The 23,023-nt window shown below is 46.3% G+C and overlaps 13 non-coding genes and 2 pseudogenes across 13 annotated transcripts; all 15 read left to right on the top strand.

Annotated features, from left to right (window-relative positions):
* The first annotated feature begins 898 nt into the window (after positions 1–898).
* On the top strand, positions 899–1,089 carry LOC142276018 (U2 spliceosomal RNA). The gene has a single exon (XR_012739562.1). It is a non-coding gene; the product is annotated as a U2 spliceosomal RNA (small nuclear RNA).
* Positions 1,090–2,476: 1,387 nt separating this feature from the next.
* Positions 2,477–2,667, top strand: LOC142276016 (U2 spliceosomal RNA). The gene has a single exon (XR_012739560.1). It is a non-coding gene; the product is annotated as a U2 spliceosomal RNA (small nuclear RNA).
* Positions 2,668–4,054: 1,387 nt separating this feature from the next.
* On the top strand, positions 4,055–4,245 carry LOC142276015 (U2 spliceosomal RNA). The gene has a single exon (XR_012739559.1). It is a non-coding gene; the product is annotated as a U2 spliceosomal RNA (small nuclear RNA).
* Positions 4,246–5,632: 1,387 nt separating this feature from the next.
* LOC142276014 (U2 spliceosomal RNA) lies at positions 5,633–5,823 on the top strand. Its single transcript, XR_012739558.1, has one exon. It is a non-coding gene; the product is annotated as a U2 spliceosomal RNA (small nuclear RNA).
* Positions 5,824–7,210: 1,387 nt separating this feature from the next.
* Positions 7,211–7,401, top strand: LOC142276012 (U2 spliceosomal RNA). The gene has a single exon (XR_012739557.1). It is a non-coding gene; the product is annotated as a U2 spliceosomal RNA (small nuclear RNA).
* A 1,387-nt stretch (positions 7,402–8,788) lies between these two features.
* LOC142276011 (U2 spliceosomal RNA) lies at positions 8,789–8,979 on the top strand. Its single transcript, XR_012739556.1, has one exon. It is a non-coding gene; the product is annotated as a U2 spliceosomal RNA (small nuclear RNA).
* A 1,387-nt stretch (positions 8,980–10,366) lies between these two features.
* On the top strand, positions 10,367–10,557 carry LOC142276010 (U2 spliceosomal RNA). Its single transcript, XR_012739555.1, has one exon. It is a non-coding gene; the product is annotated as a U2 spliceosomal RNA (small nuclear RNA).
* Positions 10,558–11,944: 1,387 nt separating this feature from the next.
* On the top strand, positions 11,945–12,135 carry LOC142276009 (U2 spliceosomal RNA). The gene has a single exon (XR_012739554.1). It is a non-coding gene; the product is annotated as a U2 spliceosomal RNA (small nuclear RNA).
* A 1,387-nt stretch (positions 12,136–13,522) lies between these two features.
* LOC142276008 (U2 spliceosomal RNA) lies at positions 13,523–13,713 on the top strand. Its single transcript, XR_012739553.1, has one exon. It is a non-coding gene; the product is annotated as a U2 spliceosomal RNA (small nuclear RNA).
* Positions 13,714–15,100: 1,387 nt separating this feature from the next.
* Positions 15,101–15,291, top strand: LOC142276007 (U2 spliceosomal RNA). Its single transcript, XR_012739552.1, has one exon. It is a non-coding gene; the product is annotated as a U2 spliceosomal RNA (small nuclear RNA).
* A 1,387-nt stretch (positions 15,292–16,678) lies between these two features.
* LOC142276006 (U2 spliceosomal RNA) lies at positions 16,679–16,869 on the top strand. Its single transcript, XR_012739551.1, has one exon. It is a non-coding gene; the product is annotated as a U2 spliceosomal RNA (small nuclear RNA).
* Positions 16,870–18,256: 1,387 nt separating this feature from the next.
* On the top strand, positions 18,257–18,406 carry LOC142276027 (U2 spliceosomal RNA; annotated as a pseudogene).
* Positions 18,407–18,462: 56 nt separating this feature from the next.
* LOC142276026 (U2 spliceosomal RNA) lies at positions 18,463–18,668 on the top strand (annotated as a pseudogene).
* A 1,387-nt stretch (positions 18,669–20,055) lies between these two features.
* Positions 20,056–20,246, top strand: LOC142276004 (U2 spliceosomal RNA). Its single transcript, XR_012739549.1, has one exon. It is a non-coding gene; the product is annotated as a U2 spliceosomal RNA (small nuclear RNA).
* Positions 20,247–21,633: 1,387 nt separating this feature from the next.
* On the top strand, positions 21,634–21,824 carry LOC142276003 (U2 spliceosomal RNA). Its single transcript, XR_012739548.1, has one exon. It is a non-coding gene; the product is annotated as a U2 spliceosomal RNA (small nuclear RNA).
* The last annotated feature ends 1,199 nt before the right edge of the window (positions 21,825–23,023 follow it).

Below are 23,023 nucleotides of genomic sequence, written 5' to 3'. Positions count from 1 at the left end.
GGACATTCTAAAAGAGAGGTCATGATAGACATTGAGCTTCTGAGCTCAATTGGGGACAGTCATGGGTGATGAATGTTTGCAACCTACTGCGAAGCCTCATACCGCAATATAAGGAACGTCAAATACTAAGAAAGGGCGGCCTATGAAAGAATTACTACTTTCAATAAGTACACTTAAACGGCTAATTGGGAATAGAAAAACTGTAAAAAGCCCTCTGAGAAAGCCCCCCTCTAACCTTTGATAGTAAGCTTTTCTGTAGTCTGCCTGTTGATGTATTTTCCGTTTGAACTGTGCACAACATGAAGAGACGGAACACTGGCGGCTTGTCACAATGCCCCCCGATGACATCACAATAGCGCTGCTGCCTAGAAAACAAGCTGCGCAGAAGAAGTTGTTCTTTGGGTGGGAGGGTGGGCTAGTGGAAGGAGGGGGCAATCTCTTTTTTTCCCGGGTGGTAGGGGGATGACAGGAGAAGGGAAGCGGGTGGTGAGAAAGGTACAGAGGGCAGGGTTTGGGGGCTGGGAAGGAAAGGGAAAAGATTAGGGTTTGGGGATGATGAAAGGGCTTTCTACGGGTAAGGATGGCAAAGGGTGGCAGTGACGGAAAGTCAGGCAACCTGTCCTGTCCGTCTTTTTGTATCGTGAATTGGAAAGACTGCAAGGGGGAGGGGAGTTGCTTGCGCCCTAAAGGAGGAGTTATTCAGATTCATTGCAGTGGGCGGCGGCTGCAAAACGCACCATTCTTCTTGTTTTGGCTCTGCAAAGCAGCCTTTTCAAGGGTTGGCTTGGGTGACAAAATGTCTTGTGTAGGCGTGGGTTTGTCTCCCTCTCGCTCTCTCTCCCTAAGATGTGTCCGGCATAGGCCAGGGTGCCACTCGAGGCCCAAACCAATTCTGGTTATCGCTTCTCGGCCTTTTGGCTAAGATCAAGTGTAGTATCTGTTCTTATCAGTTTAATATCTGATACGTCCCCTATCTGGGGACCATATATTAAATGGATTTTTAGAACAGGGAGATGGAAAAAGAGCTTGCTCTGTCCACTCCACGCATTGACCTGGTATTGCAGTACCTCCAGGAACGGTGCACCCCTTCTTAACCCAGTTTCCAAAAGCAGAACTCAATTCACCTGATTCATATTAGCCCGATTTAATGAATTGGAAGAAAGCATACGTCTTCATATGCACCTCAATTTGGCCCATTCACTTTTCACACTTCCTCCTTTTGTTTTTTATCTTTCACACTTTTGACTTTCTTTATTCATCCAAATAGCAAACTCATCACCACTCAACCTGACCAACTCGGCTATGTCCCCGTGCTGCAGTTCTCTGTCTTATCTAGATCATTTGCAATTGAATGGAATAGATCCCTTTTGGACAAAGTGGATTCACCTGCTGCTGCAGTGACCACAGGTGTGATAACATCTAGAATTGGCATCTGGTGCGATCTCTCCGCTTCCACTCCAAAGAAAGTTACCTGTTTATTCCTATCATGCATTGGTTTTTGGGGTTTTCTTTGAGTAATGATGATCTCTTTAGTAGTCTGTTGGCGCCCTCTCCTGGAGGAATAGTTTGCTTGCTCTTGGACATTCTAAAAGAGAGGTCATGATAGACATTGAGCTTCTGAGCTCAATTGGGGACAGTCATGGGTGATGAATGTTTGCAACCTACTGCGAAGCCTCATACCGCAATATAAGGAACGTCAAATACTAAGAAAGGGCGGCCTATGAAAGAATTACTACTTTCAATAAGTACACTTAAACGGCTAATTGGGAATAGAAAAACTGTAAAAAGCCCTCTGAGAAAGCCCCCCTCTAACCTTTGATAGTAAGCTTTTCTGTAGTCTGCCTGTTGATGTATTTTCCGTTTGAACTGTGCACAACATGAAGAGACGGAACACTGGCGGCTTGTCACAATGCCCCCCGATGACATCACAATAGCGCTGCTGCCTAGAAAACAAGCTGCGCAGAAGAAGTTGTTCTTTGGGTGGGAGGGTGGGCTAGTGGAAGGAGGGGGCAATCTCTTTTTTTCCCGGGTGGTAGGGGGATGACAGGAGAAGGGAAGCGGGTGGTGAGAAAGGTACAGAGGGCAGGGTTTGGGGGCTGGGAAGGAAAGGGAAAAGATTAGGGTTTGGGGATGATGAAAGGGCTTTCTACGGGTAAGGATGGCAAAGGGTGGCAGTGACGGAAAGTCAGGCAACCTGTCCTGTCCGTCTTTTTGTATCGTGAATTGGAAAGACTGCAAGGGGGAGGGGAGTTGCTTGCGCCCTAAAGGAGGAGTTATTCAGATTCATTGCAGTGGGCGGCGGCTGCAAAACGCACCATTCTTCTTGTTTTGGCTCTGCAAAGCAGCCTTTTCAAGGGTTGGCTTGGGTGACAAAATGTCTTGTGTAGGCGTGGGTTTGTCTCCCTCTCGCTCTCTCTCCCTAAGATGTGTCCGGCATAGGCCAGGGTGCCACTCGAGGCCCAAACCAATTCTGGTTATCGCTTCTCGGCCTTTTGGCTAAGATCAAGTGTAGTATCTGTTCTTATCAGTTTAATATCTGATACGTCCCCTATCTGGGGACCATATATTAAATGGATTTTTAGAACAGGGAGATGGAAAAAGAGCTTGCTCTGTCCACTCCACGCATTGACCTGGTATTGCAGTACCTCCAGGAACGGTGCACCCCTTCTTAACCCAGTTTCCAAAAGCAGAACTCAATTCACCTGATTCATATTAGCCCGATTTAATGAATTGGAAGAAAGCATACGTCTTCATATGCACCTCAATTTGGCCCATTCACTTTTCACACTTCCTCCTTTTGTTTTTTATCTTTCACACTTTTGACTTTCTTTATTCATCCAAATAGCAAACTCATCACCACTCAACCTGACCAACTCGGCTATGTCCCCGTGCTGCAGTTCTCTGTCTTATCTAGATCATTTGCAATTGAATGGAATAGATCCCTTTTGGACAAAGTGGATTCACCTGCTGCTGCAGTGACCACAGGTGTGATAACATCTAGAATTGGCATCTGGTGCGATCTCTCCGCTTCCACTCCAAAGAAAGTTACCTGTTTATTCCTATCATGCATTGGTTTTTGGGGTTTTCTTTGAGTAATGATGATCTCTTTAGTAGTCTGTTGGCGCCCTCTCCTGGAGGAATAGTTTGCTTGCTCTTGGACATTCTAAAAGAGAGGTCATGATAGACATTGAGCTTCTGAGCTCAATTGGGGACAGTCATGGGTGATGAATGTTTGCAACCTACTGCGAAGCCTCATACCGCAATATAAGGAACGTCAAATACTAAGAAAGGGCGGCCTATGAAAGAATTACTACTTTCAATAAGTACACTTAAACGGCTAATTGGGAATAGAAAAACTGTAAAAAGCCCTCTGAGAAAGCCCCCCTCTAACCTTTGATAGTAAGCTTTTCTGTAGTCTGCCTGTTGATGTATTTTCCGTTTGAACTGTGCACAACATGAAGAGACGGAACACTGGCGGCTTGTCACAATGCCCCCCGATGACATCACAATAGCGCTGCTGCCTAGAAAACAAGCTGCGCAGAAGAAGTTGTTCTTTGGGTGGGAGGGTGGGCTAGTGGAAGGAGGGGGCAATCTCTTTTTTTCCCGGGTGGTAGGGGGATGACAGGAGAAGGGAAGCGGGTGGTGAGAAAGGTACAGAGGGCAGGGTTTGGGGGCTGGGAAGGAAAGGGAAAAGATTAGGGTTTGGGGATGATGAAAGGGCTTTCTACGGGTAAGGATGGCAAAGGGTGGCAGTGACGGAAAGTCAGGCAACCTGTCCTGTCCGTCTTTTTGTATCGTGAATTGGAAAGACTGCAAGGGGGAGGGGAGTTGCTTGCGCCCTAAAGGAGGAGTTATTCAGATTCATTGCAGTGGGCGGCGGCTGCAAAACGCACCATTCTTCTTGTTTTGGCTCTGCAAAGCAGCCTTTTCAAGGGTTGGCTTGGGTGACAAAATGTCTTGTGTAGGCGTGGGTTTGTCTCCCTCTCGCTCTCTCTCCCTAAGATGTGTCCGGCATAGGCCAGGGTGCCACTCGAGGCCCAAACCAATTCTGGTTATCGCTTCTCGGCCTTTTGGCTAAGATCAAGTGTAGTATCTGTTCTTATCAGTTTAATATCTGATACGTCCCCTATCTGGGGACCATATATTAAATGGATTTTTAGAACAGGGAGATGGAAAAAGAGCTTGCTCTGTCCACTCCACGCATTGACCTGGTATTGCAGTACCTCCAGGAACGGTGCACCCCTTCTTAACCCAGTTTCCAAAAGCAGAACTCAATTCACCTGATTCATATTAGCCCGATTTAATGAATTGGAAGAAAGCATACGTCTTCATATGCACCTCAATTTGGCCCATTCACTTTTCACACTTCCTCCTTTTGTTTTTTATCTTTCACACTTTTGACTTTCTTTATTCATCCAAATAGCAAACTCATCACCACTCAACCTGACCAACTCGGCTATGTCCCCGTGCTGCAGTTCTCTGTCTTATCTAGATCATTTGCAATTGAATGGAATAGATCCCTTTTGGACAAAGTGGATTCACCTGCTGCTGCAGTGACCACAGGTGTGATAACATCTAGAATTGGCATCTGGTGCGATCTCTCCGCTTCCACTCCAAAGAAAGTTACCTGTTTATTCCTATCATGCATTGGTTTTTGGGGTTTTCTTTGAGTAATGATGATCTCTTTAGTAGTCTGTTGGCGCCCTCTCCTGGAGGAATAGTTTGCTTGCTCTTGGACATTCTAAAAGAGAGGTCATGATAGACATTGAGCTTCTGAGCTCAATTGGGGACAGTCATGGGTGATGAATGTTTGCAACCTACTGCGAAGCCTCATACCGCAATATAAGGAACGTCAAATACTAAGAAAGGGCGGCCTATGAAAGAATTACTACTTTCAATAAGTACACTTAAACGGCTAATTGGGAATAGAAAAACTGTAAAAAGCCCTCTGAGAAAGCCCCCCTCTAACCTTTGATAGTAAGCTTTTCTGTAGTCTGCCTGTTGATGTATTTTCCGTTTGAACTGTGCACAACATGAAGAGACGGAACACTGGCGGCTTGTCACAATGCCCCCCGATGACATCACAATAGCGCTGCTGCCTAGAAAACAAGCTGCGCAGAAGAAGTTGTTCTTTGGGTGGGAGGGTGGGCTAGTGGAAGGAGGGGGCAATCTCTTTTTTTCCCGGGTGGTAGGGGGATGACAGGAGAAGGGAAGCGGGTGGTGAGAAAGGTACAGAGGGCAGGGTTTGGGGGCTGGGAAGGAAAGGGAAAAGATTAGGGTTTGGGGATGATGAAAGGGCTTTCTACGGGTAAGGATGGCAAAGGGTGGCAGTGACGGAAAGTCAGGCAACCTGTCCTGTCCGTCTTTTTGTATCGTGAATTGGAAAGACTGCAAGGGGGAGGGGAGTTGCTTGCGCCCTAAAGGAGGAGTTATTCAGATTCATTGCAGTGGGCGGCGGCTGCAAAACGCACCATTCTTCTTGTTTTGGCTCTGCAAAGCAGCCTTTTCAAGGGTTGGCTTGGGTGACAAAATGTCTTGTGTAGGCGTGGGTTTGTCTCCCTCTCGCTCTCTCTCCCTAAGATGTGTCCGGCATAGGCCAGGGTGCCACTCGAGGCCCAAACCAATTCTGGTTATCGCTTCTCGGCCTTTTGGCTAAGATCAAGTGTAGTATCTGTTCTTATCAGTTTAATATCTGATACGTCCCCTATCTGGGGACCATATATTAAATGGATTTTTAGAACAGGGAGATGGAAAAAGAGCTTGCTCTGTCCACTCCACGCATTGACCTGGTATTGCAGTACCTCCAGGAACGGTGCACCCCTTCTTAACCCAGTTTCCAAAAGCAGAACTCAATTCACCTGATTCATATTAGCCCGATTTAATGAATTGGAAGAAAGCATACGTCTTCATATGCACCTCAATTTGGCCCATTCACTTTTCACACTTCCTCCTTTTGTTTTTTATCTTTCACACTTTTGACTTTCTTTATTCATCCAAATAGCAAACTCATCACCACTCAACCTGACCAACTCGGCTATGTCCCCGTGCTGCAGTTCTCTGTCTTATCTAGATCATTTGCAATTGAATGGAATAGATCCCTTTTGGACAAAGTGGATTCACCTGCTGCTGCAGTGACCACAGGTGTGATAACATCTAGAATTGGCATCTGGTGCGATCTCTCCGCTTCCACTCCAAAGAAAGTTACCTGTTTATTCCTATCATGCATTGGTTTTTGGGGTTTTCTTTGAGTAATGATGATCTCTTTAGTAGTCTGTTGGCGCCCTCTCCTGGAGGAATAGTTTGCTTGCTCTTGGACATTCTAAAAGAGAGGTCATGATAGACATTGAGCTTCTGAGCTCAATTGGGGACAGTCATGGGTGATGAATGTTTGCAACCTACTGCGAAGCCTCATACCGCAATATAAGGAACGTCAAATACTAAGAAAGGGCGGCCTATGAAAGAATTACTACTTTCAATAAGTACACTTAAACGGCTAATTGGGAATAGAAAAACTGTAAAAAGCCCTCTGAGAAAGCCCCCCTCTAACCTTTGATAGTAAGCTTTTCTGTAGTCTGCCTGTTGATGTATTTTCCGTTTGAACTGTGCACAACATGAAGAGACGGAACACTGGCGGCTTGTCACAATGCCCCCCGATGACATCACAATAGCGCTGCTGCCTAGAAAACAAGCTGCGCAGAAGAAGTTGTTCTTTGGGTGGGAGGGTGGGCTAGTGGAAGGAGGGGGCAATCTCTTTTTTTCCCGGGTGGTAGGGGGATGACAGGAGAAGGGAAGCGGGTGGTGAGAAAGGTACAGAGGGCAGGGTTTGGGGGCTGGGAAGGAAAGGGAAAAGATTAGGGTTTGGGGATGATGAAAGGGCTTTCTACGGGTAAGGATGGCAAAGGGTGGCAGTGACGGAAAGTCAGGCAACCTGTCCTGTCCGTCTTTTTGTATCGTGAATTGCAAAGACTGCAAGGGGGAGGGGAGTTGCTTGCGCCCTAAAGGAGGAGTTATTCAGATTCATTGCAGTGGGCGGCGGCTGCAAAACGCACCATTCTTCTTGTTTTGGCTCTGCAAAGCAGCCTTTTCAAGGGTTGGCTTGGGTGACAAAATGTCTTGTGTAGGCGTGGGTTTGTCTCCCTCTCGCTCTCTCTCCCTAAGATGTGTCCGGCATAGGCCAGGGTGCCACTCGAGGCCCAAACCAATTCTGGTTATCGCTTCTCGGCCTTTTGGCTAAGATCAAGTGTAGTATCTGTTCTTATCAGTTTAATATCTGATACGTCCCCTATCTGGGGACCATATATTAAATGGATTTTTAGAACAGGGAGATGGAAAAAGAGCTTGCTCTGTCCACTCCACGCATTGACCTGGTATTGCAGTACCTCCAGGAACGGTGCACCCCTTCTTAACCCAGTTTCCAAAAGCAGAACTCAATTCACCTGATTCATATTAGCCCGATTTAATGAATTGGAAGAAAGCATACGTCTTCATATGCACCTCAATTTGGCCCATTCACTTTTCACACTTCCTCCTTTTGTTTTTTATCTTTCACACTTTTGACTTTCTTTATTCATCCAAATAGCAAACTCATCACCACTCAACCTGACCAACTCGGCTATGTCCCCGTGCTGCAGTTCTCTGTCTTATCTAGATCATTTGCAATTGAATGGAATAGATCCCTTTTGGACAAAGTGGATTCACCTGCTGCTGCAGTGACCACAGGTGTGATAACATCTAGAATTGGCATCTGGTGCGATCTCTCCGCTTCCACTCCAAAGAAAGTTACCTGTTTATTCCTATCATGCATTGGTTTTTGGGGTTTTCTTTGAGTAATGATGATCTCTTTAGTAGTCTGTTGGCGCCCTCTCCTGGAGGAATAGTTTGCTTGCTCTTGGACATTCTAAAAGAGAGGTCATGATAGACATTGAGCTTCTGAGCTCAATTGGGGACAGTCATGGGTGATGAATGTTTGCAACCTACTGCGAAGCCTCATACCGCAATATAAGGAACGTCAAATACTAAGAAAGGGCGGCCTATGAAAGAATTACTACTTTCAATAAGTACACTTAAACGGCTAATTGGGAATAGAAAAACTGTAAAAAGCCCTCTGAGAAAGCCCCCCTCTAACCTTTGATAGTAAGCTTTTCTGTAGTCTGCCTGTTGATGTATTTTCCGTTTGAACTGTGCACAACATGAAGAGACGGAACACTGGCGGCTTGTCACAATGCCCCCCGATGACATCACAATAGCGCTGCTGCCTAGAAAACAAGCTGCGCAGAAGAAGTTGTTCTTTGGGTGGGAGGGTGGGCTAGTGGAAGGAGGGGGCAATCTCTTTTTTTCCCGGGTGGTAGGGGGATGACAGGAGAAGGGAAGCGGGTGGTGAGAAAGGTACAGAGGGCAGGGTTTGGGGGCTGGGAAGGAAAGGGAAAAGATTAGGGTTTGGGGATGATGAAAGGGCTTTCTACGGGTAAGGATGGCAAAGGGTGGCAGTGACGGAAAGTCAGGCAACCTGTCCTGTCCGTCTTTTTGTATCGTGAATTGGAAAGACTGCAAGGGGGAGGGGAGTTGCTTGCGCCCTAAAGGAGGAGTTATTCAGATTCATTGCAGTGGGCGGCGGCTGCAAAACGCACCATTCTTCTTGTTTTGGCTCTGCAAAGCAGCCTTTTCAAGGGTTGGCTTGGGTGACAAAATGTCTTGTGTAGGCGTGGGTTTGTCTCCCTCTCGCTCTCTCTCCCTAAGATGTGTCCGGCATAGGCCAGGGTGCCACTCGAGGCCCAAACCAATTCTGGTTATCGCTTCTCGGCCTTTTGGCTAAGATCAAGTGTAGTATCTGTTCTTATCAGTTTAATATCTGATACGTCCCCTATCTGGGGACCATATATTAAATGGATTTTTAGAACAGGGAGATGGAAAAAGAGCTTGCTCTGTCCACTCCACGCATTGACCTGGTATTGCAGTACCTCCAGGAACGGTGCACCCCTTCTTAACCCAGTTTCCAAAAGCAGAACTCAATTCACCTGATTCATATTAGCCCGATTTAATGAATTGGAAGAAAGCATACGTCTTCATATGCACCTCAATTTGGCCCATTCACTTTTCACACTTCCTCCTTTTGTTTTTTATCTTTCACACTTTTGACTTTCTTTATTCATCCAAATAGCAAACTCATCACCACTCAACCTGACCAACTCGGCTATGTCCCCGTGCTGCAGTTCTCTGTCTTATCTAGATCATTTGCAATTGAATGGAATAGATCCCTTTTGGACAAAGTGGATTCACCTGCTGCTGCAGTGACCACAGGTGTGATAACATCTAGAATTGGCATCTGGTGCGATCTCTCCGCTTCCACTCCAAAGAAAGTTACCTGTTTATTCCTATCATGCATTGGTTTTTGGGGTTTTCTTTGAGTAATGATGATCTCTTTAGTAGTCTGTTGGCGCCCTCTCCTGGAGGAATAGTTTGCTTGCTCTTGGACATTCTAAAAGAGAGGTCATGATAGACATTGAGCTTCTGAGCTCAATTGGGGACAGTCATGGGTGATGAATGTTTGCAACCTACTGCGAAGCCTCATACCGCAATATAAGGAACGTCAAATACTAAGAAAGGGCAGCCTATGAAAGAATTACTACTTTCAATAAGTACACTTAAACGGCTAATTGGGAATAGAAAAACTGTAAAAAGCCCTCTGAGAAAGCCCCCCTCTAACCTTTGATAGTAAGCTTTTCTGTAGTCTGCCTGTTGATGTATTTTCCGTTTGAACTGTGCACAACATGAAGAGACGGAACACTGGCGGCTTGTCACAATGCCCCCCGATGACATCACAATAGCGCTGCTGCCTAGAAAACAAGCTGCGCAGAAGAAGTTGTTCTTTGGGTGGGAGGGTGGGCTAGTGGAAGGAGGGGGCAATCTCTTTTTTTCCCGGGTGGTAGGGGGATGACAGGAGAAGGGAAGCGGGTGGTGAGAAAGGTACAGAGGGCAGGGTTTGGGGGCTGGGAAGGAAAGGGAAAAGATTAGGGTTTGGGGATGATGAAAGGGCTTTCTACGGGTAAGGATGGCAAAGGGTGGCAGTGACGGAAAGTCAGGCAACCTGTCCTGTCCGTCTTTTTGTATCGTGAATTGGAAAGACTGCAAGGGGGAGGGGAGTTGCTTGCGCCCTAAAGGAGGAGTTATTCAGATTCATTGCAGTGGGCGGCGGCTGCAAAACGCACCATTCTTCTTGTTTTGGCTCTGCAAAGCAGCCTTTTCAAGGGTTGGCTTGGGTGACAAAATGTCTTGTGTAGGCGTGGGTTTGTCTCCCTCTCGCTCTCTCTCCCTAAGATGTGTCCGGCATAGGCCAGGGTGCCACTCGAGGCCCAAACCAATTCTGGTTATCGCTTCTCGGCCTTTTGGCTAAGATCAAGTGTAGTATCTGTTCTTATCAGTTTAATATCTGATACGTCCCCTATCTGGGGACCATATATTAAATGGATTTTTAGAACAGGGAGATGGAAAAAGAGCTTGCTCTGTCCACTCCACGCATTGACCTGGTATTGCAGTACCTCCAGGAACGGTGCACCCCTTCTTAACCCAGTTTCCAAAAGCAGAACTCAATTCACCTGATTCATATTAGCCCGATTTAATGAATTGGAAGAAAGCATACGTCTTCATATGCACCTCAATTTGGCCCATTCACTTTTCACACTTCCTCCTTTTGTTTTTTATCTTTCACACTTTTGACTTTCTTTATTCATCCAAATAGCAAACTCATCACCACTCAACCTGACCAACTCGGCTATGTCCCCGTGCTGCAGTTCTCTGTCTTATCTAGATCATTTGCAATTGAATGGAATAGATCCCTTTTGGACAAAGTGGATTCACCTGCTGCTGCAGTGACCACAGGTGTGATAACATCTAGAATTGGCATCTGGTGCGATCTCTCCGCTTCCACTCCAAAGAAAGTTACCTGTTTATTCCTATCATGCATTGGTTTTTGGGGTTTTCTTTGAGTAATGATGATCTCTTTAGTAGTCTGTTGGCGCCCTCTCCTGGAGGAATAGTTTGCTTGCTCTTGGACATTCTAAAAGAGAGGTCATGATAGACATTGAGCTTCTGAGCTCAATTGGGGACAGTCATGGGTGATGAATGTTTGCAACCTACTGCGAAGCCTCATACCGCAATATAAGGAACGTCAAATACTAAGAAAGGGCGGCCTATGAAAGAATTACTACTTTCAATAAGTACACTTAAACGGCTAATTGGGAATAGAAAAACTGTAAAAAGCCCTCTGAGAAAGCCCCCCTCTAACCTTTGATAGTAAGCTTTTCTGTAGTCTGCCTGTTGATGTATTTTCCGTTTGAACTGTGCACAACATGAAGAGACGGAACACTGGCGGCTTGTCACAATGCCCCCCGATGACATCACAATAGCGCTGCTGCCTAGAAAACAAGCTGCGCAGAAGAAGTTGTTCTTTGGGTGGGAGGGTGGGCTAGTGGAAGGAGGGGGCAATCTCTTTTTTTCCCGGGTGGTAGGGGGATGACAGGAGAAGGGAAGCGGGTGGTGAGAAAGGTACAGAGGGCAGGGTTTGGGGGCTGGGAAGGAAAGGGAAAAGATTAGGGTTTGGGGATGATGAAAGGGCTTTCTACGGGTAAGGATGGCAAAGGGTGGCAGTGACGGAAAGTCAGGCAACCTGTCCTGTCCGTCTTTTTGTATCGTGAATTGGAAAGACTGCAAGGGGGAGGGGAGTTGCTTGCGCCCTAAAGGAGGAGTTATTCAGATTCATTGCAGTGGGCGGCGGCTGCAAAACGCACCATTCTTCTTGTTTTGGCTCTGCAAAGCAGCCTTTTCAAGGGTTGGCTTGGGTGACAAAATGTCTTGTGTAGGCGTGGGTTTGTCTCCCTCTCGCTCTCTCTCCCTAAGATGTGTCCGGCATAGGCCAGGGTGCCACTCGAGGCCCAAACCAATTCTGGTTATCGCTTCTCGGCCTTTTGGCTAAGATCAAGTGTAGTATCTGTTCTTATCAGTTTAATATCTGATACGTCCCCTATCTGGGGACCATATATTAAATGGATTTTTAGAACAGGGAGATGGAAAAAGAGCTTGCTCTGTCCACTCCACGCATTGACCTGGTATTGCAGTACCTCCAGGAACGGTGCACCCCTTCTTAACCCAGTTTCCAAAAGCAGAACTCAATTCACCTGATTCATATTAGCCCGATTTAATGAATTGGAAGAAAGCATACGTCTTCATATGCACCTCAATTTGGCCCATTCACTTTTCACACTTCCTCCTTTTGTTTTTTATCTTTCACACTTTTGACTTTCTTTATTCATCCAAATAGCAAACTCATCACCACTCAACCTGACCAACTCGGCTATGTCCCCGTGCTGCAGTTCTCTGTCTTATCTAGATCATTTGCAATTGAATGGAATAGATCCCTTTTGGACAAAGTGGATTCACCTGCTGCTGCAGTGACCACAGGTGTGATAACATCTAGAATTGGCATCTGGTGCGATCTCTCCGCTTCCACTCCAAAGAAAGTTACCTGTTTATTCCTATCATGCATTGGTTTTTGGGGTTTTCTTTGAGTAATGATGATCTCTTTAGTAGTCTGTTGGCGCCCTCTCCTGGAGGAATAGTTTGCTTGCTCTTGGACATTCTAAAAGAGAGGTCATGATAGACATTGAGCTTCTGAGCTCAATTGGGGACAGTCATGGGTGATGAATGTTTGCAACCTACTGCGAAGCCTCATACCGCAATATAAGGAACGTCAAATACTAAGAAAGGGCGGCCTATGAAAGAATTACTACTTTCAATAAGTACACTTAAACGGCTAATTGGGAATAGAAAAACTGTAAAAAGCCCTCTGAGAAAGCCCCCCTCTAACCTTTGATAGTAAGCTTTTCTGTAGTCTGCCTGTTGATGTATTTTCCGTTTGAACTGTGCACAACATGAAGAGACGGAACACTGGCGGCTTGTCACAATGCCCCCCGATGACATCACAATAGCGCTGCTGCCTAGAAAACAAGCTGCGCAGAAGAAGTTGTTCTTTGGGTGGGAGGGTGGGCTAGTGGAAGGAGGGGGCAATCTCTTTTTTTCCCGGGTGGTAGGGGGATGACAGGAGAAGGGAAGCGGGTGGTGAGAAAGGTACAGAGGGCAGGGTTTGGGGGCTGGGAAGGAAAGGGAAAAGATTAGGGTTTGGGGATGATGAAAGGGCTTTCTACGGGTAAGGATGGCAAAGGGTGGCAGTGACGGAAAGTCAGGCAACCTGTCCTGTCCGTCTTTTTGTATCGTGAATTGGAAAGACTGCAAGGGGGAGGGGAGTTGCTTGCGCCCTAAAGGAGGAGTTATTCAGATTCATTGCAGTGGGCGGCGGCTGCAAAACGCACCATTCTTCTTGTTTTGGCTCTGCAAAGCAGCCTTTTCAAGGGTTGGCTTGGGTGACAAAATGTCTTGTGTAGGCGTGGGTTTGTCTCCCTCTCGCTCTCTCTCCCTAAGATGTGTCCGGCATAGGCCAGGGTGCCACTCGAGGCCCAAACCAATTCTGGTTATCGCTTCTCGGCCTTTTGGCTAAGATCAAGTGTAGTATCTGTTCTTATCAGTTTAATATCTGATACGTCCCCTATCTGGGGACCATATATTAAATGGATTTTTAGAACAGGGAGATGGAAAAAGAGCTTGCTCTGTCCACTCCACGCATTGACCTGGTATTGCAGTACCTCCAGGAACGGTGCACCCCTTCTTAACCCAGTTTCCAAAAGCAGAACTCAATTCACCTGATTCATATTAGCCCGATTTAATGAATTGGAAGAAAGCATACGTCTTCATATGCACCTCAATTTGGCCCATTCACTTTTCACACTTCCTCCTTTTGTTTTTTATCTTTCACACTTTTGACTTTCTTTATTCATCCAAATAGCAAACTCATCACCACTCAACCTGACCAACTCGGCTATGTCCCCGTGCTGCAGTTCTCTGTCTTATCTAGATCATTTGCAATTGAATGGAATAGATCCCTTTTGGACAAAGTGGATTCACCTGCTGCTGCAGTGACCACAGGTGTGATAACATCTAGAATTGGCATCTGGTGCGATCTCTCCGCTTCCACTCCAAAGAAAGTTACCTGTTTATTCCTATCATGCATTGGTTTTTGGGGTTTTCTTTGAGTAATGATGATCTCTTTAGTAGTCTGTTGGCGCCCTCTCCTGGAGGAATAGTTTGCTTGCTCTTGGACATTCTAAAAGAGAGGTCATGATAGACATTGAGCTTCTGAGCTCAATTGGGGACAGTCATGGGTGATGAATGTTTGCAACCTACTGCGAAGCCTCATACCGCAATATAAGGAACGTCAAATACTAAGAAAGGGCGGCCTATGAAAGAATTACTACTTTCAATAAGTACACTTAAACGGCTAATTGGGAATAGAAAAACTGTAAAAAGCCCTCTGAGAAAGCCCCCCTCTAACCTTTGATAGTAAGCTTTTCTGTAGTCTGCCTGTTGATGTATTTTCCGTTTGAACTGTGCACAACATGAAGAGACGGAACACTGGCGGCTTGTCACAATGCCCCCCGATGACATCACAATAGCGCTGCTGCCTAGAAAACAAGCTGCGCAGAAGAAGTTGTTCTTTGGGTGGGAGGGTGGGCTAGTGGAAGGAGGGGGCAATCTCTTTTTTTCCCGGGTGGTAGGGGGATGACAGGAGAAGGGAAGCGGGTGGTGAGAAAGGTACAGAGGGCAGGGTTTGGGGGCTGGGAAGGAAAGGGAAAAGATTAGGGTTTGGGGATGATGAAAGGGCTTTCTACGGGTAAGGATGGCAAAGGGTGGCAGTGACGGAAAGTCAGGCAACCTGTCCTGTCCGTCTTTTTGTATCGTGAATTGGAAAGACTGCAAGGGGGAGGGGAGTTGCTTGCGCCCTAAAGGAGGAGTTATTCAGATTCATTGCAGTGGGCGGCGGCTGCAAAACGCACCATTCTTCTTGTTTTGGCTCTGCAAAGCAGCCTTTTCAAGGGTTGGCTTGGGTGACAAAATGTCTTGTGTAGGCGTGGGTTTGTCTCCCTCTCGCTCTCTCTCCCTAAGATGTGTCCGGCATAGGCCAGGGTGCCACTCGAGGCCCAAACCAATTCTGGTTATCGCTTCTCGGCCTTTTGGCTAAGATCAAGTGTAGTATCTGTTCTTATCAGTTTAATATCTGATACGTCCCCTATCTGGGGACCATATATTAAATGGATTTTTAGAACAGGGAGATGGAAAAAGAGCTTGCTCTGTCCACTCCACGCATTGACCTGGTATTGCAGTACCTCCAGGAACGGTGCACCCCTTCTTAACCCAGTTTCCAAAAGCAGAACTCAATTCACCTGATTCATATTAGCCCGATTTAATGAATTGGAAGAAAGCATACGTCTTCATATGCACCTCAATTTGGCCCATTCACTTTTCACACTTCCTCCTTTTGTTTTTTATCTTTCACACTTTTGACTTTCTTTATTCATCCAAATAGCAAACTCATCACCACTCAACCTGACCAACTCGGCTATGTCCCCGTGCTGCAGTTCTCTGTCTTATCTAGATCATTTGCAATTGAATGGAATAGATCCCTTTTGGACAAAGTGGATTCACCTGCTGCTGCAGTGACCACAGGTGTGATAACATCTAGAATTGGCATCTGGTGCGATCTCTCCGCTTCCACTCCAAAGAAAGTTACCTGTTTATTCCTATCATGCATTGGTTTTTGGGGTTTTCTTTGAGTAATGATGATCTCTTTAGTAGTCTGTTGGCGCCCTCTCCTGGAGGAATAGTTTGCTTGCTCTTGGACATTCTAAAAGAGAGGTCATGATAGACATTGAGCTTCTGAGCTCAATTGGGGACAGTCATGGGTGATGAATGTTTGCAACCTACTGCGAAGCCTCATACCGCAATATAAGGAACGTCAAATACTAAGAAAGGGCGGCCTATGAAAGAATTACTACTTTCAATAAGTACACTTAAACGGCTAATTGGGAATAGAAAAACTGTAAAAAGCCCTCTGAGAAAGCCCCCCTCTAACCTTTGATAGTAAGCTTTTCTGTAGTCTGCCTGTTGATGTATTTTCCGTTTGAACTGTGCACAACATGAAGAGACGGAACACTGGCGGCTTGTCACAATGCCCCCCGATGACATCACAATAGCGCTGCTGCCTAGAAAACAAGCTGCGCAGAAGAAGTTGTTCTTTGGGTGGGAGGGTGGGCTAGTGGAAGGAGGGGGCAATCTCTTTTTTTCCCGGGTGGTAGGGGGATGACAGGAGAAGGGAAGCGGGTGGTGAGAAAGGTACAGAGGGCAGGGTTTGGGGGCTGGGAAGGAAAGGGAAAAGATTAGGGTTTGGGGATGATGAAAGGGCTTTCTACGGGTAAGGATGGCAAAGGGTGGCAGTGACGGAAAGTCAGGCAACCTGTCCTGTCCGTCTTTTTGTATCGTGAATTGGAAAGACTGCAAGGGGGAGGGGAGTTGCTTGCGCCCTAAAGGAGGAGTTATTCAGATTCATTGCAGTGGGCGGCGGCTGCAAAACGCACCATTCTTCTTGTTTTGGCTCTGCAAAGCAGCCTTTTCAAGGGTTGGCTTGGGTGACAAAATGTCTTGTGTAGGCGTGGGTTTGTCTCCCTCTCGCTCTCTCTCCCTAAGATGTGTCCGGCATAGGCCAGGGTGCCACTCGAGGCCCAAACCAATTCTGGTTATCGCTTCTCGGCCTTTTGGCTAAGATCAAGTGTAGTATCTGTTCTTATCAGTTTAATATCTGATACGTCCCCTATCTGGGGACCATATATTAAATGGATTTTTAGAACAGGGAGATGGAAAAAGAGCTTGCTCTGTCCACTCCACGCATTGACCTGGTATTGCAGTACCTCCAGGAACGGTGCACCCCTTCTTAACCCAGTTTCCAAAAGCAGAACTCAATTCACCTGATTCATATTAGCCCGATTTAATGAATTGGAAGAAAGCATACGTCTTCATATGCACCTCAATTTGGCCCATTCACTTTTCACACTTCCTCCTTTTGTTTTTTATCTTTCACACTTTTGACTTTCTTTATTCATCCAAATAGCAAACTCATCACCACTCAACCTGACCAACTCGGCTATGTCCCCGTGCTGCAGTTCTCTGTCTTATCTAGATCATTTGCAATTGAATGGAATAGATCCCTTTTGGACAAAGTGGATTCACCTGCTGCTGCAGTGACCACAGGTGTGATAACATCTAGAATTGGCATCTGGTGCGATCTCTCCGCTTCCACTCCAAAGAAAGTTACCTGTTTATTCCTATCATGCATTGGTTTTTGGGGTTTTCTTTGAGTAATGATGATCTCTTTAGTAGTCTGTTGGCGCCCTCTCCTGGAGGAATAGTTTGCTTGCTCTTGGACATTCTAAAAGAGAGGTCATGATAGACATTGAGCTTCTGAGCTCAATTGGGGACAGTCATGGGTGATGAATGTTTGCAACCTACTGCGAAGCCTCATACCGCAATATAAGGAACGTCAAATACTAAGAAAGGGCGGCCTATGAAAGAATTACTACTTTCAATAAGTACACTTAAACGGCTAATTGGGAATAGAAAAACTGTAAAAAGCCCTCTGAGAAAGCCCCCCTCTAACCTTTGATAGTAAGCTTTTCTGTAGTCTGCCTGTTGATGTATTTTCCGTTTGAACTGTGCACAACATGAAGAGACGGAACACTGGCGGCTTGTCACAATGCCCCCCGATGACATCACAATAGCGCTGCTGCCTAGAAAACAAGCTGCGCAGAAGAAGTTGTTCTTTGGGTGGGAGGGTGGGCTAGTGGAAGGAGGGGGCAATCTCTTTTTTTCCCGGGTGGTAGGGGGATGACAGGAGAAGGGAAGCGGGTGGTGAGAAAGGTACAGAGGGCAGGGTTTGGGGGCTGGGAAGGAAAGGGAAAAGATTAGGGTTTGGGGATGATGAAAGGGCTTTCTACGGGTAAGGATGGCAAAGGGTGGCAGTGACGGAAAGTCAGGCAACCTGTCCTGTCCGTCTTTTTGTATCGTGAATTGGAAAGACTGCAAGGGGGAGGGGAGTTGCTTGCGCCCTAAAGGAGGAGTTATTCAGATTCATTGCAGTGGGCGGCGGCTGCAAAACGCACCATTCTTCTTGTTTTGGCTCTGCAAAGCAGCCTTTTCAAGGGTTGGCTTGGGTGACAAAATGTCTTGTGTAGGCGTGGGTTTGTCTCCCTCTCGCTCTCTCTCCCTAAGATGTGTCCGGCATAGGCCAGGGTGCCACTCGAGGCCCAAACCAATTCTGGTTATCGCTTCTCGGCCTTTTGGCTAAGATCAAGTGTAGTATCTAATCGCCGGTTCGTCGTTATTTATTGTCTAACTTTTTCTTTCAGCTTGAGTGTTATGGATAAGCATAGGAGTGTGATGTATAGTTTAGTGCGTCGTACTCTATGGCTATGTAAGAAGGATTGTATAGTTCTGTGTGTACGGGGCTGCGGCACTGTACACGGTTTGTTACCTTTTTGTGAGTAGTGCATGATAATAAAGATGCTGTTAAATCAAAAAAATCTGTTCTTATCAGTTTAATATCTGATACGTCCCCTATCTGGGGACCATATATTAAATGGATTTTTAGAACAGGGAGATGGAAAAAGAGCTTGCTCTGTCCACTCCACGCATTGACCTGGTATTGCAGTACCTCCAGGAACGGTGCACCCCTTCTTAACCCAGTTTCCAAAAGCAGAACTCAATTCACCTGATTCATATTAGCCCGATTTAATGAATTGGAAGAAAGCATACGTCTTCATATGCACCTCAATTTGGCCCATTCACTTTTCACACTTCCTCCTTTTGTTTTTTATCTTTCACACTTTTGACTTTCTTTATTCATCCAAATAGCAAACTCATCACCACTCAACCTGACCAACTCGGCTATGTCCCCGTGCTGCAGTTCTCTGTCTTATCTAGATCATTTGCAATTGAATGGAATAGATCCCTTTTGGACAAAGTGGATTCACCTGCTGCTGCAGTGACCACAGGTGTGATAACATCTAGAATTGGCATCTGGTGCGATCTCTCCGCTTCCACTCCAAAGAAAGTTACCTGTTTATTCCTATCATGCATTGGTTTTTGGGGTTTTCTTTGAGTAATGATGATCTCTTTAGTAGTCTGTTGGCGCCCTCTCCTGGAGGAATAGTTTGCTTGCTCTTGGACATTCTAAAAGAGAGGTCATGATAGACATTGAGCTTCTGAGCTCAATTGGGGACAGTCATGGGTGATGAATGTTTGCAACCTACTGCGAAGCCTCATACCGCAATATAAGGAACGTCAAATACTAAGAAAGGGCGGCCTATGAAAGAATTACTACTTTCAATAAGTACACTTAAACGGCTAATTGGGAATAGAAAAACTGTAAAAAGCCCTCTGAGAAAGCCCCCCTCTAACCTTTGATAGTAAGCTTTTCTGTAGTCTGCCTGTTGATGTATTTTCCGTTTGAACTGTGCACAACATGAAGAGACGGAACACTGGCGGCTTGTCACAATGCCCCCCGATGACATCACAATAGCGCTGCTGCCTAGAAAACAAGCTGCGCAGAAGAAGTTGTTCTTTGGGTGGGAGGGTGGGCTAGTGGAAGGAGGGGGCAATCTCTTTTTTTCCCGGGTGGTAGGGGGATGACAGGAGAAGGGAAGCGGGTGGTGAGAAAGGTACAGAGGGCAGGGTTTGGGGGCTGGGAAGGAAAGGGAAAAGATTAGGGTTTGGGGATGATGAAAGGGCTTTCTACGGGTAAGGATGGCAAAGGGTGGCAGTGACGGAAAGTCAGGCAACCTGTCCTGTCCGTCTTTTTGTATCGTGAATTGGAAAGACTGCAAGGGGGAGGGGAGTTGCTTGCGCCCTAAAGGAGGAGTTATTCAGATTCATTGCAGTGGGCGGCGGCTGCAAAACGCACCATTCTTCTTGTTTTGGCTCTGCAAAGCAGCCTTTTCAAGGGTTGGCTTGGGTGACAAAATGTCTTGTGTAGGCGTGGGTTTGTCTCCCTCTCGCTCTCTCTCCCTAAGATGTGTCCGGCATAGGCCAGGGTGCCACTCGAGGCCCAAACCAATTCTGGTTATCGCTTCTCGGCCTTTTGGCTAAGATCAAGTGTAGTATCTGTTCTTATCAGTTTAATATCTGATACGTCCCCTATCTGGGGACCATATATTAAATGGATTTTTAGAACAGGGAGATGGAAAAAGAGCTTGCTCTGTCCACTCCACGCATTGACCTGGTATTGCAGTACCTCCAGGAACGGTGCACCCCTTCTTAACCCAGTTTCCAAAAGCAGAACTCAATTCACCTGATTCATATTAGCCCGATTTAATGAATTGGAAGAAAGCATACGTCTTCATATGCACCTCAATTTGGCCCATTCACTTTTCACACTTCCTCCTTTTGTTTTTTATCTTTCACACTTTTGACTTTCTTTATTCATCCAAATAGCAAACTCATCACCACTCAACCTGACCAACTCGCCTATGTCCCCGTGCTGCAGTTCTCTGTCTTATCTAGATCATTTGCAATTGAATGGAATAGATCCCTTTTGGACAAAGTGGATTCACCTGCTGCTGCAGTGACCACAGGTGTGATAACATCTAGAATTGGCATCTGGTGCGATCTCTCCGCTTCCACTCCAAAGAAAGTTACCTGTTTATTCCTATCATGCATTGGTTTTTGGGGTTTTCTTTGAGTAATGATGATCTCTTTAGTAGTCTGTTGGCGCCCTCTCCTGGAGGAATAGTTTGCTTGCTCTTGGACATTCTAAAAGAGAGGTCATGATAGACATTGAGCTTCTGAGCTCAATTGGGGACAGTCATGGGTGATGAATGTTTGCAACCTACTGCGAAGCCTCATACCGCAATATAAGGAACGTCAAATACTAAGAAAGGGCGGCCTATGAAAGAATTACTACTTTCAATAAGTACACTTAAACGGCTAATTGGGAATAGAAAAACTGTAAAAAGCCCTCTGAGAAAGCCCCCCTCTAACCTTTGATAGTAAGCTTTTCTGTAGTCTGCCTGTTGATGTATTTTCCGTTTGAACTGTGCACAACATGAAGAGACGGAACACTGGCGGCTTGTCACAATGCCCCCCGATGACATCACAATAGCGCTGCTGCCTAGAAAACAAGCTGCGCAGAAGAAGTTGTTCTTTGGGTGGGAGGGTGGGCTAGTGGAAGGAGGGGGCAATCTCTTTTTTTCCCGGGTGGTAGGGGGATGACAGGAGAAGGGAAGCGGGTGGTGAGAAAGGTACAGAGGGCAGGGTTTGGGGGCTGGGAAGGAAAGGGAAAAGATTAGGGTTTGGGGATGATGAAAGGGCTTTCTACGGGTAAGGATGGCAAAGGGTGGCAGTGACGGAAAGTCAGGCAACCTGTCCTGTCCGTCTTTTTGTATCGTGAATTGGAAAGACTGCAAGGGGGAGGGGAGTTGCTTGCGCCCTAAAGGAGGAGTTATTCAGATTCATTGCAGTGGGCGGCGGCTGCAAAACGCACCATTCTTCTTGTTTTGGCTCTGCAAAGCAGCCTTTTCAAGGGTTGGCTTGGGTGACAAAATGTCTTGTGTAGGCGTGGGTTTGTCTCCCTCTCGCTCTCTCTCCCTAAGATGTGTCCGGCATAGGCCAGGGTGCCACTCGAGGCCCAAACCAATTCTGGTTATCGCTTCTCGGCCTTTTGGCTAAGATCAAGTGTAGTATCTGTTCTTATCAGTTTAATATCTGATACGTCCCCTATCTGGGGACCATATATTAAATGGATTTTTAGAACAGGGAGATGGAAAAAGAGCTTGCTCTGTCCACTCCACGCATTGACCTGGTATTGCAGTACCTCCAGGAACGGTGCACCCCTTCTTAACCCAGTTTCCAAAAGCAGAACTCAATTCACCTGATTCATATTAGCCCGATTTAATGAATTGGAAGAAAGCATACGTCTTCATATGCACCTCAATTTGGCCCATTCACTTTTCACACTTCCTCCTTTTGTTTTTTATCTTTCACACTTTTGACTTTCTTTATTCATCCAAATAGCAAACTCATCACCACTCAACCTGACCAACTCGGCTATGTCCCCGTGCTGCAGTTCTCTGTCTTATCTAGATCATTTGCAATTGAATGGAATAGATCCCTTTTGGACAAAGTGGATTCACCTGCTGCTGCAGTGACCACAGGTGTGATAACATCTAGAATTGGCATCTGGTGCGATCTCTCCGCTTCCACTCCAAAGAAAGTTACCTGTTTATTCCTATCATGCATTGGTTTTTGGGGTTTTCTTTGAGTAATGATGATCTCTTTAGTAGTCTGTTGGCGCCCTCTCCTGGAGGAATAGTTTGCTTGCTCTTGGACATTCTAAAAGAGAGGTCATGATAGACATTGAGCTTCTGAGCTCAATTGGGGACAGTCATGGGTGATGAATGTTTGCAACCTACTGCGAAGCCTCATACCGCAATATAAGGAACGTCAAATACTAAGAAAGGGCGGCCTATGAAAGAATTACTACTTTCAATAAGTACACTTAAACGGCTAATTGGGAATAGAAAAACTGTAAAAAGCCCTCTGAGAAAGCCCCCCTCTAACCTTTGATAGTAAGCTTTTCTGTAGTCTGCCTGTTGATGTATTTTCCGTTTGAACTGTGCACAACATGAAGAGACGGAACACTGGCGGCTTGTCACAATGCCCCCCGATGACATCACAATAGCGCTGCTGCCTAGAAAACAAGCTGCGCAGAAGAAGTTGTTCTTTGGGTGGGAGGGTGGGCTAGTGGAAGGAGGGGGCAATCTCTTTTTTTCCCGGGTGGTAGGGGGATGACAGGAGAAGGGAAGCGGGTGGTGAGAAAGGTACAGAGGGCAGGGTTTGGGGGCTGGGAAGGAAAGGGAAAAGATTAGGGTTTGGGGATGATGAAAGGGCTTTCTACGGGTAAGGATGGCAAAGGGTGGCAGTGACGGAAAGTCAGGCAACCTGTCCTGTCCGTCTTTTTGTATCGTGAATTGGAAAGACTGCAAGGGGGAGGGGAGTTGCTTGCGCCCTAAAGGAGGAGTTATTCAGATTCATT

Source organism: Anomaloglossus baeobatrachus, unplaced genomic scaffold (genome assembly GCF_048569485.1).
Source record: "Anomaloglossus baeobatrachus isolate aAnoBae1 unplaced genomic scaffold, aAnoBae1.hap1 Scaffold_3913, whole genome shotgun sequence".
Taxonomy (NCBI): Eukaryota; Metazoa; Chordata; class Amphibia; order Anura; family Aromobatidae; genus Anomaloglossus; species Anomaloglossus baeobatrachus.
Note: the sequence above shows the minus strand (reverse complement) of the source record. Positions and strands in the feature narration are given on the sequence as shown.